This window comes from Somniosus microcephalus, chromosome 2 (genome assembly GCF_052327205.1).
Source record: "Somniosus microcephalus isolate GS21.2 chromosome 2, FLI_Smic_1.0, whole genome shotgun sequence".
Taxonomy (NCBI): domain Eukaryota; kingdom Metazoa; phylum Chordata; class Chondrichthyes; order Squaliformes; family Somniosidae; genus Somniosus; species Somniosus microcephalus.
In genome coordinates, this window is record NC_140988.1 from 248706763 (window position 1) to 248720823 (window position 14061).

Below are 14061 nucleotides of genomic sequence, written 5' to 3' on the forward strand. Positions count from 1 at the left end.
CCTTTGTACCCATGGGGCTGCCAACTTCAGTCACATTTGAGAGAGAGATTGTGAAAAAAATTGTAAAGCTATCGTTTGGAATAGTTTTCAAAGAGTACAGTCAAGAATTTGCAGTTTGCAAAAGTAAAATGAGCAATTGGCACACACATCTTAGGTGACTATTGCACTTAAAAGCCAAGAAGTGGAGTTGAAACTAAATAAGCTCGTTTTTTTGCTGACAATCCAGTAACCTCTACAGGAATATGTTCATTTGAGGTGAAGATCAGATATGGCTGCAACAACTCCACAGCAAGATTGCCCAATACTCTGTCTAGGCTCACATGAAAAACTAGTATTAGAAATCCATTGGTCCCCACAGAACTACACCACAGTACAGGTACAGCCTTCTAGAGTGGAGAGGAAGGAGTGGAGAAAAATTGGAGGAAAGCTGGCATACCAACTCATCACCACCTAGTTTAAAGTTTGGCCAATATCTAATTAAAAACAATGCAGATAATCAGTTTCTCTGTTAATTGAGTAATAACCCAAACATGAAAAGGAAATCTATCCCTTCTAGCCTGTTCAGCCATTCAATCACATCATTGGTCTATACCTTAACTCCATCTACACGCCTTTGATCCTAACCCTCGTTACTTAACGAAAATAAACTGTTCCCAGATTTGAAAATTTTAATTGAAACAGCATCCACAGCCTTCTGGGGAGGGGAGAAAAAAAAAGTGTTCTACATTTCCACTATCCTGTGTAGAAAAAAAACTTGCCTATTTCATTGATAGAGTCGTAACGGCATAGAAGGTAGTCATTCGGCCCATCGAGTCCGTGCCGAGACTCTGCAGAGCAATCCAGTCAGTCCCATTCCCCCACTCTATCCCCGTAGCCCTGCAAGTTTATTTCCCTCAAGTACCGATCCAGTCTCCCCGTGAAAACAGAGTGTCTCCTCTTCCACCACTTCCGCTGGCAGAAAATTCTAGGTCATCACCACTTGGAGTAAAAAAAGATTTTCCTCATGTCTCCCCTGTATCTCTTGCCCAAAACCTTAAATCTGTGTCCCCTAGTCCTTGTACCATCAGCTAGTGGGAACAGCCTTTCCACGTCTAGCCTATCCAAACCCATCATAATCTTGTACACCTATCAAATCACCCCTCAGCCTCCTTTGCTCTAATGAAAACAAATCCAGCTTCTTCAACCTGTCCTTGTAGCGAAGATGCCCCATCCCCAGAACCATTCTGGTAAATCTCCTCTGCACCCTCTCAAGGGCCTTCACATCCTTCCTAAAGTATGGTGACCAGAACTGGATGCAATACTCCAGTTGTGGCCTAGCCAGCGCTTTATAAAGTTTCAGCATAACTTCTCTACTTTTGTACTCAATACTTCTATTTATGAAACCCAAGATCCCCAATTCCTTATCCAAGCTGCCACTGACCCACCTATTCCTAGAGCCTCAATTTTGTTAACCAGCCTTGTATGTGATACTGTCAAACACCTTCCGAAAATCCATGCAGACAACATCCATTGCATTCCCTTCGTCAATCCTGTTACTTCATCAAAAAATTCAATTAGATTTGTCAAACACGATCTGCCTTTTAAAAATGTGTTGTCTCTCCTTAATTAGCTTAAACCTCTCCAAGTGCCCGTTAATTTTTTCCTTGATTATTGTTTCTTCTGCATTGTCTGACCAAAGGAAATAGTTTCTCTATTTACCCCATCTAATCCCTTTGTCATTTTAAACAACTCAATTAGATCACCCCTCAACCTTCTAAACTCAGGAATGCAAACAAGTTTGTACAATCAGCCCTTGTAATTTAACACTAAGCCCGGATATTGATAAATCTGCGCAGTACCCCCATCATCAATGCCAGTACGCCTGATGGGGTCTTGCCGAGGCTCGATACAGTCGAAGCAGAACTTCCTACACTTCATATTCTCGGCCGCTCGAGGCAAAGGCCAATATTCCACAAGCCTTTGATTACTTTTTGTACCTATGCACTAGCTTTTAGCAATGAGTGCATGGACACCCTTTACTCCTCCACTGTACCTAGTCTCTCCCCATTTACATTTCTTGGATCGAAAGTGGATGACCTCTCACTTCCCCACTGTGTCTACCACTTTTTTCTCCACTCATTTAGGCTGCCTTCATAACTTCTTGCTCCCATCTACACAACTTACTGTGCCTCCTAACTTGTTGTCTGAAAACTCATTTCAATTCTCTATTCCTTCTTCCAAGTCATTGACATAGATGGTGTAAAGCTGAGTCACTACTACAGATCCCTGGCGACCACCACTTGTCACATTCCAAGAGAACATTACCTTTATCCCTACTGCCGTTGCCTACTCCAATTGTCAACCCACATCACAAAGTTACCTCTAATTTAGTGAGCTTTCATTTTTGCAAATAATCTGTGCATCTTATGCAATGCCTGCTGAAAATCTATGGGCAATCATAAGCACTCCTCTATCCATCATGCTAGTGACCTCCTTAAAAAAAATCAACTAGGATTAGTCAATTATGATCTACCCTTCATAAATCCATGCCGTGTCTCGAGCAGCTCATGTGTCCAAGTGCTCACTATCCAGTCATAGCTTCCAGTAACTTTCCCACAACTGATGCTAAACTGACTGGTTTCTGCCTCCCTACTTAAATGAAGGGACATATGCAATTTTTCAATTCAAAATAAGGCACAATTCCTGAATGTGTTCAGAAAATTACCATCTGTAATTTCCTCACTTAGTACTTTTAAATACCTTGGGGTGCATCAGGTCTTGGAGACTTGTCTAAGTCCCATTATTTTCTCCATTACCATTTTATTTCAGTTAAATCCACTAAGTTAGATTACTCCATTTATTTTAGGCTCTCTTGTAGAGACACATTTTGACCTCTTGCTCCAATGTGAAAATGGATACAAAGTAATCTTGTAACAATTCCACAATTGTCTTATTGTCTATTATAGTCTCGCCTGCAGCTGCTTTAATGGGCCCACATTCCCATTCTTTCTCTACATTTATAAAAACTTACTGTTAAGCTTTGGTATCTATTGGAATTTTAAAAAAATGCAATTTTCCATTTTGCACCTCTTATTTTAATAGAGCTTTAAAAAGCAAAAAATGCAACCAAGGGATACAAGTCTGCTGGATTGTCACTTTTCCTTGGATTTGTACAGCCTTTTCTTTTAGCTTGATATGAAGTCTTGCTTCATTTGTCAACAATGGGTGCTTAACTACAGAAGTGGAGAATTTGCCTTTAGGAACTGGAGTTCTAATACATCCCAGTTTGTTTGTTGGTTTACCAATGAACAGATTAGCCCAATTTACTGTGGTCAATTTCTCATCTCTTTGAAGTCTGCCTTACTTAAATTAAAAATGTGTTTGATGATTCTTCCCCCGCAAACCCAATATCAAAATTCACTCCTATTATGGCCCCTATTCACAAGGTGTTCCCTTACCATTAAACTGTTAACAAATTCTGATTCATTACACATCAGTCATTGGTCCACGACATGATGCACACCAGAGATTTGGTTACTCAGTTATAGCTATAAAATAGGTCAATCAAAAGTCAAGTGGCTACACAAAAATTACTACAAAATATTAGTAGAACCATAGAAACTTACAGCACGGAAGGAGGCCATTCGGCCCATCGTGACTGTGCTGGCTCTTTGAAAGAGCAGTTGTGCTTAGTCTCACATCCTTGCTTTTTGTCCGTAACCCAGGTAGAGCGTTCCTGATCCTGTGCGTGAAAAAATTCTCAGCTCTCCTACTTTTTTTTGCCAATGATTTTGAATCTATGACTTCTAATTATTGACCAACTTGCCAGAGGGAATAATTTTTCTCTATCTACCCTATCAAAACCTCTCATCATCTTGAAAACCGGTATCAGGTCACCTCCTAACATTCTCTGTTCAGAGGAGAGCAGTCCTAATTTTTCCAACCTCTTCTCATAACTGAAGTCCATTATCCCTGGTAACATCCTGGTAAACCTCTTCTTTACCCTTTCTCCTTCATATCTTTCCTGTTGTGGTGCCCAGAATTGTCCACAATACTCCAACAGAAGCCTAACTTAAAGTTCTAGCATGATTTCCTTGCTTTTATATCCTATTGCTGTATTTATAAACCCAAGTAACCCATATGCTTTGTTTAAATCCACCTTATTAACTTGCCCTGCCACCTTTAGTGATTAAGAAGGCCAATGGAATGTTGGCTTTCATTGCTAGGGGGATAGAATATAAAAATAGGGAGGTATTGCTTCAGTTGTACAAGGTATTGGTGAGACCGCACCTGGAATACTGCGTACAGTTTTGGTGTCCATACTTAAGGACATACTTGCTCTCGAGTCAGTACAAAGAAGGTTCACTCGGTTAATCCCGGGGATGAGGGGATGGACATATGAGGAGAGGTTGAGTAGATTGGGACTCTACTCATTGGAGTTCAGAAGAATGAGAGGCGATCTTATTGAAACATATAAGATTGTGAAGGGGTTGGATCGGGTGGATGCAGGGAAGATGTTCCCGATGATGGTTGAAACTAGAACTAGGGGGCATAGTCTTAGAATAAGGGGCTGCTCTTTCAAAACGGAGATGAGGAGGAACTACTTCACTCAGAGGGTGGTAGGTCCATGGAATATGCTGCCCCAAAAAGCTGTAGAAGCTACATCATTACATAAATTTAAAACAGAAATAGACAGTTTCCTTGAAGTAAAGGGAATTAAGGGTTACGGGGAGCGGGCAAGAATTTGGACATGAGTCTAGGTTCGGATCGGTCACGGCCCTGTGGGTAGCGGAGCGGGCCCAGGGGCCGTGTTGCCTGATCCTGCTCCTATTTCGTGTGTCTAATTCTGTTAGATTCAGGAGATGGTTCTGTGATAGTAGATTGGCGGTTAGGATCAGATCAGCCATGAGCTTATTAAAATGGCAGAGCAGGCTCGAGGGGCCGATTGGCCTACTCCTGTTCTTATAGGGTGTGTGTGTTTGGACACCAAGGTGTCTCTGCTCATCTATACTTCTCAAAATCACGTCATTTATAGTATACTTTCTTTCCATATTAGTCCTCCCAAAGTGCATCACTTCACACTTCTCCACACTGAACTCCCCTGCCATGCTTCTGCCCCTTCCATTATCCAGTCTGTCATCCTGAAGTCTATAACTTTCCTCATCACATCTACTAGGAACAGGATTAGGCTACTCAGCCACTCAAGCCTGCTCCACCATTCAATGAGATCATGTCTGATCAGCAACCTAGCGCCATATACCTGCCTTTGGCCCATATCCCTTAATACCTTTGATTAACAGGAAGCTATCAATCTCAGATTTAAAACCAGTTGATCTAGCATCAATTGCTGTTTGCGGAAGAGAATTCCAAACTTCCATGAGAAGCATGAAACATAAAAACATTGCGAGAAGCATGCTGCTCAGACAGCGTCAGCCATGGCTCAGTGGGTAGCACCATCACCTTGCAGTCAGAAGGTTGTGCGGTCAAGTCCCACTCAGGAATTTGAGCACATAAATCTAGGCTGACACTTGCACGAGATGTTAAACCGAGGCCCCATCCGTCCCCTCAGGCGGGCGTAAAAGATCTTATGGCACTATTTTGAAGAGGAGCAGCGGAGTTATCCCAGGTGTCCTGGCCAATATTTATCCCTCAATCAACATCACTAAAACAGATTATCTGGTCATCATCACATTGTTGTTTGTGGGAGCTTGCTGTGTGCAAATTGGCTGACACGTTTCCTACATTACAACAGTAACTACACTTCAAAAAGTACTTCATTGGCTGTAAAGCACTTTGGGACATCCAGGGGTCGTGAAAGGCACTATATAAATGCAAGTCTTTCTTTCTCCCATCTGAATTGGAATTTACATTTCCCAGCTCTGCCGACGTGTAATTTTAACCCCTCCAGAGTTTATTTTAATTTAAGAGTAATATTTTTAATGTATTACATCAAGATTCCTTGGTCAGCTAAGTCAGAAATCCCAAAATGTAATATAAGGCACACAATGTGACAATTGGTAGATCAGCAAAATTAATAAAGATGCAAAATGACAGAATAGGGTAGGGTAGGAGTAAAATTAAAATCAGGCCTAATGAGCACAGTCCACTGAATGCAGTTAATGTGCATGCACCAGTTTCCCTACCCCAATGTATGTGTATAGCATATAATAGTTAGCTTGTATATAAATTGCATGGTCAGAGAGTTCATCAAGGTGCACATCAAAAGTGCACCCAAAGATCAATTCTGTTGTTAAAAGGGGTTTAAATATGTAACTTAATTTCTAGTTTTTCTAATGTTTCCCCCATTTGTTCTTGGAATGTTGTCAAGACTGGCAAGTATCTATTGCCCATTCCTGGTTGCCAAGGGTTTCAAGAATCAATCATGTAGCATAGGGCTGGAGTCACATGTAGGGCAGGCCATTTATTCACATGTACATGCTTATTTCCAGAGTTTAAAAAGTATTGAAATCAAATTCTCAAACTGCTATGATGAGATTTGCACTCATTCTCTGGATTATTAATCTAGCCCTCTGGATTTGTTGTCCATTAACAACCACTACCCAATTAACTGGACAGAAAACCTTATTTCTTCATAGCCACTGGGTTAATAGTTGTAGGTAGGGAATACCAGGAATATCATAAGAACATAAGAACCTAAGAAATAGGAGCAGGAGGCAGCCATGCGGCCCCTCGAGCCTGCTCGGCCATTCAGTAAGATCATGGCTGATCATCGACTGCAACTCCACTTTCCCGCCTAATATCCATATCACTTGATTCCCCTCGAGTCCAAAAATCAATTATCTCAGCCTTGAATATCCTCATCCCACAACCCTCTGGGGCAGAGAGTTCCAAAGATTCACAACTCAGTGAAGAAATTCCTCTTCATCTCAGTCTTAAATGGCCTACCCCTTATCCTGAGACTATGCCCCCTAGTTCTAGATGTTCCAGCCAGGAGAAACAACCTCAACATCGATCCTGTCAATCCCCTTCAGAATCTTGTATGTTTCAATGAGATCACCTCATTCTTCTAAACTCGAGAGTATAGGCCCAATCTACACAATCTCTCCTCATAGGACAACCCTCTCATCCCAGGGATCAATCTAGTGAACCTTCGTTGCACCGCCTCCAAGGCAAGTATGTCCTGCCTTAGATAAAGAGAGACACCAAAACTGCACAGTACTCCAGGTGTGGGCTCACCAAGGCCCTGTACAATTGTAGCACGACTTCCTTACTCTTACACTCCAACCCCCTTGCAATAAAGGCCAAAATGCCATTTGCCTTCCTTATTGCTTGCTGTACCTGCATGCTAGCTTTGTGTTTCTTGCACGAGGACACCCAAATCTCTCTCAACACCAACATTTGAAAGTTTCTCACCATTTAAAAAAGTTTTTCTATTCTCCTACCAGTGAATAACCTCACATTTCCCTACGTTATACTCCATCTGCCACCTTACTGCCCACTCACTTAGTCTATCTATATCCCTTTGCAGACTCGGGTTCTCCTCTCAGCTTACTGTCCCACCTAGCTTTGTATCGTCTGCAAACTTGGATACATTACACTCAGTCCCTTCATCTAGGTCATTAATATGGATTGTAAATAGCTGAGGCCCCAGCACTGATCCTTGCAGCACCCCACTAGTTACAGCCTGCCAACAAGTTTATCCCTACTCTGTTTTCTGTCCATTAACCAATCCTCTATCCATGCTAATATTACCCCCAACCCCACACGCCCTAACCTTTATGTGGCACCTTATCGAATGCCTTTTGGAAGTCCAAATATACTACATCTACTGGTTCCCCTTAATCTAACCTGCTAATTACATCCTCAAAAAACTAAATAAATTTGTCAAACACGATTTCCCTTTCATAAAACCATGTTGACTCTGCCTAATCAGATTATGATTTTCTAAGTGTCCTGATACCACTTCCTTAACAATGGATTCCAGCATTTTCCCCACTACTGATGTCAGGCTAACTGGCCTGTAGTTCCCCATTTTCTCTCTCCCACCTTTTTTGAATAGCGGTGCTACATTTGCTACCTTCCAATCCGCTGGGACCATTCTAGAATCTAGGGAATTTTGGAAGATCAAAACCAAAGCAGCCACCTCTTTTATAACTCTAGGATATAAGCCATCAGACCCAGGGGATTTGTCAGCTTTTAGTCCTCTAGTATTTATTTATAAGTTCATCACCCTCATTAGACCCTCGGTATGCTTTTTGTGTCTTCTACTGTGAAGACAGATATAAAATATTTTTGTTTAACATTTGCCATTTCCTTATCCCCCATAATAATTTCGCCTGTCTCAGCCTTTAAGAGACCAATATTTACTTTTACTACTCTCTTCCTTTTTACATACTTGTAGAAGCTCATACAATCTGTTTTTATATTTGCTAGTTTTCTCTCAATCTATGTTTTCCCTTATCAATTTTTTGGTCATCCTTTGCTGGTTTCTGAAACTCTCCCAATCCTCAGGCTTACTACTATTCTTTGCAACATTATAAGCTTCTTCTTTCATAAGAAATAGGAGCAGGAGTAGGCCAATCGGCCCCTCGAGCCTGCTCCACCATTCAATAAGATCATGGCTGATCTGATCCTAACCTCAAATCTTCTATCACTCTGCATCCACCCGTACCAGCCTAATGCTATCCTTAACTTCTTTAGTTCACCACGGGTGTATCGCTTTTCCCGTGGAGTTTTTGTTTCTCAATGGAATGTATTTTTCTTGAGAATTATGAAATATTTCTTAAAATGCTCGCCACTGCTTATCTATCACCATACCTTTTAATCTATTTTTCCAATCTACCTTAGCCAACTGCCCCTTATACCTATGTAATTGGCTTTATTTAAGTTGAAGACTCTAGTTTCGGACTTAGGCAAATCACTCTCAAACTTGATGTGAAATTCTATCATATTATGATCACTCTGCCTCAGAGGATCCTTTACTATCCTTTATCATGGGTACACCATCAGCACAAAAGGTTGCAGTGGTTGAAGGTGAAGGCCTACTTTGTCAACAAATGATTGGATATGGGCAATGCTAACAAAAGTGGCACAGGTGTAATGCACAGAAGTGTGCTGTGGCATAAAGTGAAATTCAGCATGTTGGAAGAAAATCTTGAATATGGAGAAATCTTAGAATGCAAACTCTCAGAATGGAAAGTATAAGATGTGCCTACATGATTAAATGGTAAAGTGTATAGGAAGATGTGTTCTTTGGGAGGATAGCACTTTGTCCCTTTCTGTGGTAGAGATCAAAGGCAAGAAAGTGTCGTCAACGAGTTGCTGCAGGGCATCTTACATACTGTAGCCAAAGTGCGACAGTGGTGGAGGGAATGCATATTGAATCCAATGGAAAGGGTGTCGATCAAGCAGACTGCTCTGACCTAGATGGTTTCAAGCATCTTGAATGCTGTTGCAGCTGCACCCATATAGGCAAATGTTGAATATTCCATCACACTCCTGACTTGAGTCTTCTAGATGGTGGAGAAGTTGAGGGGTCAAGAGGCAAGACACTCCGTACCAGCCTCTGCTCTGCTGTTGTGGTTATGATGTTGATAATGGCTAGTCCAGTGGTCATTGGAAAACTCAAATCATGCTTTCAACATAATTTCTAGTTTTCCCAGTTTTAGTCAGCTTCAAAAAAAGGAACTGGTTTCCAATTACTCCTTACCCTGAGTCAATGTGTCCTCCGGTGCCTGCAAATGGAAGGCTCGTCACTAATGTCGCTCAGTCTAACCTTAAAAGCACCTGCCTCTTACAGACTCACTCAGTTCTTGGTTATCGACCAATATTCACTACAAGCCCACTGACTCCCAGCGCTACCTGGACTACACTTCCTCCCACCCCACCTCCTATAAGGACTCTATTCCATTCTCCCAGTTTCTCTGTCTCCGCCGTACCTGTGCCGACGATGCCACCTTCCACACCAGTGCTTCCGACATGTCTTCCTTTTTCCACAACCGAGAATTCCTCTCTACCGTGGTTGACACGGCCCTCGACCGTGTCCATTCCATCTCCCGCACTTCTGCCCTCACCCCTGCCCCTCCCTCCCAGAACCACGATAGGGTTCCCCTTGTCCTCACCTTTCACCCCACCAGCCTCCACATTCAACAGATCATCCGCTGCCATTTCCACTACCTCCAAAGTGATCCCACCACCAAACACATCTTCCCCTCCCCTTTCAGCATTCCGTAGAGACCGCTCCCTCTGAGACACCCTAGTCCACTCCTCTATCACACCAAACAGCCCTTCCCCTGGCACCTTCCCGTGCAAGCGCAGGAGATGTAACACCTGCCCCTATACCTCCCCCCTTCCCACTGTCCAGAGCCCCAAACGCCCATTCCAGGTGAAACAGCGATTTACTTGTACTTCTTGCAATCTAGTATACTGTATTCGCTGCTCACGATGCGGTCTCCTCTACATTGGGGAGACCAAACGCAGATTGGGTGACCGCTTTGCGGAACACCTCCGTTCAGTCCGTAAGGGTGACCGAGCTTCCGGTCGCCTGTCATTTCAATTCACCGCTCCATTCCCACTCGGACCTCACTGTCCTTGGCCTCTTGTATTGTTCCACGGAAGCTCAACGTAAACGCGAGGAACAGCACCTCATCTTCTGATTAGGCACTTTGCAGCCTTGCGGACTCAATATCGAGTTCAACAATTTCAGATCATAACCTCGGCCCCCATTACATTTTTACTTATATTTTTTCCACCCTTTTGTTTTGGGTCTTCCCTTCCCCCCACCTTTCCTTTCCTCCCCCACCCCCCCCTCTCTTCTCTCCCACATAGCAGCTGTCTCTTATCCTGCCAGTACACTTCACACCTAATCTGAGCCGTCTTGTGTCTCCACTGTCCGATTAGCAGCTCATCTGGTTTTGAATACCTCTTAATGTCTCTTTTACTTCTTTTATTCTATCGCAGCCCTGACTTCGATCTATTTTATTTCCTTTCCAGTTTTGAAAAAGGGTTTCGACCCGAAACGTCAGCTCTAATTTCTCTCCACGGATGTTGCCTGGCCTGCTGAGTTTTTCCAGCATTTTCTGTTGTTATTTCACTCCGTTCATTGGTTTTGTAGCCAAAGGACTAAAATTTTAAACAGGTTACTGAATATTTGTAGGGAAATGGTGTTCGGGAAATTGATGGGATTGAAGGCCGATAAATCCCCAGGGCCTGATAATCTACATCCAAGGGAACTTAAGGAAGTGGCCCTAGAAATAGTAGATGCATTGCTGATCATCTTCCAACATTCGATGGAATCTGGAACAGTACCCATGGATTGGAGGGTAGCTAATGTTACCCCACTATTCAAAAAGGTGCTAGAGAGAAAACGGGGAATTACAGACCAGTAAGCCTGACATCGGTAGTGGGGAAAATGCTAGAGTCCATTATAAAAGATGTAATAACAGAGCACTTGGAAAACAGTGACAGGATCGGACAAAGTCAACATGGATTCACAAAAGGTAAATCGTGCTTGACTAATCTACTGGAATTTTTTGAGGATGTAACTGGTAAAATAGATAAGGGAGAACCAGTGGATGTGGTGTACCTAGATTTTCAGAAGGCCTTCGATAAGGTCCCGCATAAGAGACTAGCATGTAAAGTTAAGGCACATGGGATTGGGGGCAAGGTATTGACTTGGATAGAGAACTGGTTGGCAGACAGAAAGCAAAAAAAGAGTTGGAATAAACGGGTCTTTTTCCCGAGTGGCAGGCAGTGACTAGTGGGGTACCGCAGGGAATCGGTCCTTGGACACCAGCTATTCACAATATAGATTAATGATCTAGACAAGGGAACTAGATGTAATATCTCCAAATTTGCAGACAACACAAAGCTGGGTGGGCATGTGCGCTGTGAGGAGGATGTTGAGAAACTCCAGGATGATTTGGACATGTTGGGTGATTGGGCAGAAGCAATATAACGTGGATAAATGTGAGGTTATCCACTTGGTGGCAAAAACAGGAAGGCAGATTATCTGAATGGCAATAGATTGGGAGAAGGGTAAGTGCAACGAGACCTGGGTGTCCTTGTGCACCAGTCGCTGAAGGTAAGCATGCAGGTGCAGCAAACGGTTAAGAAGGCAATTGGTATGTTGGCCTTCATGGCGAGAGGGTTTGAGTACAGGAACAAGGATGTCTTGCTGCAGTTGTACAGGGCCTTGGTGAGACCACACCTTGAGTATTGTGTGCAGTTTTGGTCGCCTTATCTGAGGAAGGATGTTCTTGCCATGGAAGGAGTTCAGCGAAGATTCACCAGGCTGATACCTGGGGTGGCAGGAATGACGTATCAGGAGAGATTGGGTCAATTGGGCTTGTACTTGCTGGAGTTTAGAAGAATGAGAGGGGATCTCATTGAAACCTTATAAAATTCTAACAGGACTGGACAGACTAGATGCAGGAAGGATGCTCCCGATGGTCAGGGAATCCAGAACCAGGGGTCACAGTCTAAGGATAAAGGGTAGGCCATTTAGGAGGAGGAATTTCTTCACCCAGAGAGTGGTGAACCTGTGGAACTCTACCACAGAAGGCAGTGGAGACCAATTCATTAAATGTATTCAAGAAAGAGTTGGATATATTTCTTAAGGCTAAAGGGATCAAGGGGTATGGGGAGAAAGCAGGGACCGGGTACTGAATTTGGATGATCAGCCATGATCGCATTGAATGGCGGAGCAGGCTCGAGGGGCCGAATGGCCTACTCCTATCTTCTATGTTTTTATGAATATAGAATGAGCATAAAGTTGGGTTTTAGCATCATTAATATACTTCAAACACCATGGCGTCTATTATTAGGGGGAATTTTTTAACCTCTTCATTTGAGCTAAAATCTAAAAATAATGACTGGCCCATAAAGTACAACATTCCCTACAAGATTGTAGCAGCTAGTAAGTTAATACAGTGACAGCAGTACCACGGACTCATAAGCAACAGGCTTTCATCAAAATTAAGTCAGTCACAATTTAAATGTGCATGCCTTGTGTTCAACCTCACAGCCCTCGTAACTCGACTCTGCAGCCTCAACAAGGAATTTCATTTGGTTTCAATTATCAAGTAGACAAGAACTTCTTTGTTAAACAATTCTAGGACAGAAACCAAAAATACCTTGAAGAATAGCTTTCCTTAAGCTACTGCAGTACCTCGTTCAAAAATTAGGTAGAAGTATACTTGCAAACCAAATATAATTACTAGAGGGAAAAAAAAGGGTTCGCCTAATTCAAGTGTCCATCACCAGAGCCCATTTCTGAAATAGATTTGCATAATTATTTCAATTTGGCTTTAATGCCAAAGTATTGAACGCAAAAACAACACACTTGGCAACAGAAGAATTTAGGTAACTTCACAGTGGAAACACTGAGCAGATCAGACAGCATCTATGGAAGAAAGAGCAAAAAGGTAACATTCCAGATGCTGCCTGACTTGCTAAGAGTTTCCAGCATTTTCTGTGTTTAGCAACAGCAGTGCATTGTTGAGTTGCCAAAGCTAAGGGATGTTAAATATGCAGTTAAAATGGTAAATGTTTGCAATCAGAAGGTATGGCAAGCAGATCCATGCTACTTCGTGAATATAAAAAGATGCTCATCTCAAGTTCCTTCCAGATTGGGCTTTCAATAATCAGTTGCTTAATACTTATTTTGAAAAAGACATTAGGTGCACAAGCACACACAAAATTATCAGAATCTCAGAACTTTTGTATTTCGCTCATGTGCCTTTCAAATACACCCAATATCTTCCAAAAGGAATGTTGCATAGAAATGGAAAATTTCCTTCACAGCCTTTTTAAAAAAAATTTTAGGCTTCAGAAATTGCTACACTATTTATGGGCGTTAATCAAAAAATGCAATCTAAGACGACAATCTTATTCAGATCTCGTTACTAAGATTGACAGTGAACGGGTCAACACCAGGAATAGTTTGCAGCGAATCAGATGGCTTCCTACTGTTACAGCTGCTGTTCTTTCCTGTGCCACAGCCACAGCTGTAGTGCAAGTTGAGAAGCTCACAAAACCACATTGCAGCATTTACCCCTCACTTAACTGTACTCGCTTTGAACAGCATAAATAAAAGCTAATCCACCTTGTTCAAAACTGTAA

At 42.4% G+C, this 14061-nt stretch overlaps 1 protein-coding gene across 3 annotated transcripts in view; it reads right to left on the reverse strand.

Moving 5' to 3' along the window:
- The window catches only part of mtus1b (microtubule associated tumor suppressor 1b), a 215240-nt gene that overhangs the window by 144553 nt on the left and 56626 nt on the right, over positions 1-14061 (reverse strand). The gene's annotated exons all lie outside the window — the stretch shown is intronic.